We start from the raw sequence: 4,634 nt of genomic DNA on the forward strand, positions 1-4,634 counted from the left end.
GGTCATAGACAACCCAAAGGTCACATCAGAGCAAGACTGGAAGAAAGTAATCAGGTGGATTGCCTGTTATTGCTCCTTATTACAGGCTTTTCACATCCAGGACTCCAATACCAACAAGATAATCACCTGCTTCACATCTCCACCATCATCCACACACACACACACACACACAGCAGGGAGCATCATGGGTCAGATCCTCCATAGATTCGGACTCTAAGACCCCCCATGTTGGACGCTGGCTGGCTGCCTGCACAGTGAGGGTCTGGCAGCTCTCAGCTCAGCTTTTATTCCTTAGCTTTTCTCTTCCATCTTCATTTTTCCTCTCTTAGGTGGTTGTGGGCACAAACTAATTCAAGGATCCACCGAGCCGCAGATGAAGTCACTAAATCTTTCTGGGAAACTGATTTCTCATCAGTCTTTCATCCTTCAATAAGCTTTAAGGCACATGTTTGTGTCGCCGACAACCTCTCGATCTGTCTCTGTCTATCAGTCTCTGTCAAAGTTCAGTGCCATCCACGCTCTTTGAGGACTGCTGTCTTTCTGCCAGAAGTTGTGTGTCGTATGACGTTGAAACATTTTGACTTTTTGAAAGAAAACTTAGACCGCAGAAAACTCATTTTCATAAATTTATAAAGAATAAATTGTTTTTAAAAGTCACCGCTCAAAGTAACACCAAGGACTCTCTACTGAAGTGTTTGTGCTCTGATGCTTAGAAAGAAACAACAGTGCCATCACATCTCTGAAGTTAAAGTTTCAGGGGTCGACATTTAAGACAAAATAATTAGTTATGGTTTAATATTTGTGTATTTGAATTTTGAACACATTTTGCAGAACGTGCAGACAACCTGTCTGCTGTATTATCATTGTAATGTTTGTTCAATCAGACCTGGGCACAACAGAAGCAATGTGAACAGAGACAACACACACAACAAAACACAAGCACAAGTAAACAGCATCAGAAACAACCTCTAAAAACGTCCAAATTAGAATGACTGTTGAAAAGGGAGGTGACTCACTGAGCTTTAATGATAGACTGTAGTTCTCTTCTTGCTGCCAGAGAGGACCAGCCTACTTATGGCATTAAGTGAGGGAGCTGACACCTTGTACCTTTAACCGGAGTAAAGACCAGGGTCTGACTGTGTGTCCGGGCACCAGGTGCCACCAGCAGACAGTCAGAGGACAAACATCTGCATCTTTTCTTCTCAGCTGATCGCGACAGCAGCTGACACGGCAGATCTCTTCGAGATATTTTCATCAATGAGAGGAATGACTGGAAAGACTGAACGCTGCAGACTCGTGGCTCTCTGCTGCTCTCTGCTGGAAAATATGAATAATTGCAAAAGTCCAATTCAGTAAATCCAGAATAAAGCCAGGATTTTTTACCAGATATTTATAATAATAAGTTTTACGATAAGTTCAACAAACAATAATGACATGTATCTTACAGTATGGTCTTTAAAAGATTTTTACATGTGCAGTTAGATTTAAATGAATGAAACTTGCTATATATACACAATAAACGTGCATGAATTAACTACAGATATTTTCTTAATAAATATAAAAACCCGCATTATGGATTCTCTTGTGTCTCCATTTGTCAAACAGTTTCATGTTACGTTAATAATCATAAAGTTTTGACCAGCTAAGCTTTTACCACCAGAGGTCACCGAGGGATCACTGGAGTAAAAACACCACACAACATGTCCGAGTGAGTCCGAGGGCGCAGGAGCTAATGCAGACACAGTACGGTGTGTGCAATATGAAGATGAATATTTATCAGAGCTGTCTTATCTCAGCTGAGTGGATAAGTTTGTCCCGTTGAACCGTGACAAGTCAAAAACTGAAAAGTGGGCATTTCACACAGCTGCTGCCTCTTACATCACAGAGGCCGAGACATGAAGCAGGTGACTCACCCCGGCCTCATTCTCACCGCCACCTGTGTGATAATGACTTCAACAAGTCTGGAGACTTATTCACTTTAAAACTGACATAATAGTGTGTTTTGGATGAAGCCATGGACCTCACAGTTAGAACGCAGTGTGTGCACTCCTACAACAAACACAGACAGCGTTTGTATTGTGTGCCTATAGAGTGTTGTTAATTTCTTCTCCAAAATCATTTGAAATGACTTTGCTTCAAGAGAGAAAATGACGTCCTCTGTGATATTTAGCATGCTGCTGTTATGATGCTAACATGCTCACAGTTAGCAGCAGTTTTAGATGCCATGAGCTGAAGTGCTGCAGGTGTGAACCCTGATGGTAAATGAAAGTCATAGCATCAGCACAAGTTAACAGGATCCATGCTGCTAATTGCAGTCCATCCAATATGTATTAGTAAGACATTGTTGACTAGATGTGTTCGCAGGAGAACTTGAACTTTACAAGAGACTTGGGTTTAGTTTTATAATAAATTCAGCTTTCTCATCAATGTAATCACAAAAAGCCCCTTCACACTCCCGCCTGGTAACACATGAGTCCAGACGGTGATCGCTGGACTGTTTCCTGCCGTGTGAGCTGCTCACGCTGCTGTCAGGATATTTACACGAGCTGCAGCATCCGTCAAACATCAGTCAGATTACAGTCCGGTCAGGAGCGGAGCCCCAGGTAAGCCAGTATATAAGTGGACAGTAGATAATACTGCGTACGTGTCACACTCCACATGCTGTAACAGTGTGTGTGTGTGTGTGTGTGTGTGTGTGTGCAGGGCTGACCTCATTTCCCCACATTGCTCGAGTGTGTCAGTCTGCGGGATAAAACAGAGATACACGCCTCCGCAGGCTGAAACTTCACGTCTTTTAACTTTATCAAAAGTATTCTTCAGTAATATTAGAAAATATCACTCTGACCCGCTGAACTCTTAAAGACAAGTCTCACTGCAGCTCACCTGAGCTCACAGAACAGCTTCTACCTGAACGCTCCAACACGTCAGTGGCATTCACACGAGCCATGCAGGCCCTCAGGCTACACACCGGACCCTCACACCGGGGAGGACCTTTGGATCATTTTAATGTTTAAAACAAAGGTTTTAAAAAACATGTCCTGCTGCACTATTTATGCAGCCGACGACAGAATAACAAAAACATTTGAATTAGAAGTGAAACGCACAAACCAGGCTGACAGACCTTTTTCTATTACGCGTCTGTGAAGCGTCTTTATTGCAGATTGTAAACAGCATGTTTACACATTTAACCTCTCCTTTCTGTTTTTAATACAAGTCATGTTTCTGCAGTTATAAACCAGGTCAGCCACAGTTAAAGCGCCGCTGTCTGCGTATGTGGGGTCGTGTCAGACCATCGTATGAGGGCTGGAGGTGTGTGACTCTCTCCTCGAGCTGCAGCTGTGTGTGCAACAGGTGACAGATTCGTGTCATTCACAAATGTAATTTCTCCTGAACTAGCTTACGACTGTGAACACCTGCACAGGTGTTTTCAGTTACTCCGGCTGATTAGACCTTTTCAGGAGTGACACTTGAGTCCTTCTGACGCTTCTCTGTTTGTTGGCTGATAGGGAGAGACAGATTACACCTTGATGAGTCCTCTGACTAAATTAGTTTTGATGGCTTCAGAAATTCTCTGAATAACATTACAGGTGACCTCATACAACGTGCACATCGTTAAGCCTTTGTTTGCTGACGACAGATTCAACTCCAAACTGCATAAAAACATTTCCAGAATCAGGTCTTTTTCTGCTTCTCCTTGCAAATATGAATAAATAAAAAATCATACAAATAAACAAAAAACCAACAGCCTTTCCGAATATTTACTTGGAAGAGCTCGACGAGTGTGAAGTGGGGTGTTGCTGAAAATGTGCGCTACGCAAAATCAAGTCAAAGTAAAGAACAATAAATATCAAATTCCCTGTTAGTCATTAAAGCAATAAACCCACAGATTTAGTCTTCAGTGTCTAATGACATGGACAGAGAGCAGGTCGCGTCCCAGACTTAACAAACAACAACAAACACTGATGTTCAGAAAGCAAAGACTGCAGTCAGACCGGAGCAGTCCTCTGACGTTAGGCTCAGGATTAAGCTCAGGTGAGGCGAGAGCTGCAGATGCTAATCACTGCAGAATGTCCTCCGGGCCAAAGGAATAGACGTGTTGCGCAGGGTCATGGGGTGTGTCCAAGGTTACATGAGGTCGGCCTGCAACCCAGATTCTCTGCGCAGTCAACTGTCAACAGAATCTAAGGAGCCAAGTAAATATTTATAGAGCACATAAAATATATCCTGGAGCACGTAGGCTGCATGCAGGATCATGCAAATGGTCAGGTTTGCTGCGGATACACCCACACCTTAGTCTCACCAACCTCAGCACAAACAACCGGCTGCCAGTGTTTGCCTGCAAGACCGCATGCAGGGTGCAATGTGCAAAGAAAGATATTAAACTGATACGGGGTCTAATGTCTGTGAAATAATGAATAATGCAACACAAAATCAGCATTAAAAATGTGTCTGTTAACAGGCCTGGGATTAATGAATTAAAATAAGAAATTACTAAAAAGAAATGCTTCATGTTTTACATATTTTAAAGTTAATTCGTGACACGAGGCTCTGCTGCACATGATAGTGTATTAGCCACTTATATTAAATGGTCTGATTGGAGCTAAATTCTGTGTTATCATCAACCCTAGTCTGGA

The sequence above is a fragment of the Enoplosus armatus genome, chromosome 12, assembly GCF_043641665.1.
Source record: "Enoplosus armatus isolate fEnoArm2 chromosome 12, fEnoArm2.hap1, whole genome shotgun sequence".
Lineage (NCBI taxonomy): Eukaryota > Metazoa > Chordata > Actinopteri > Centrarchiformes > Enoplosidae > Enoplosus > Enoplosus armatus.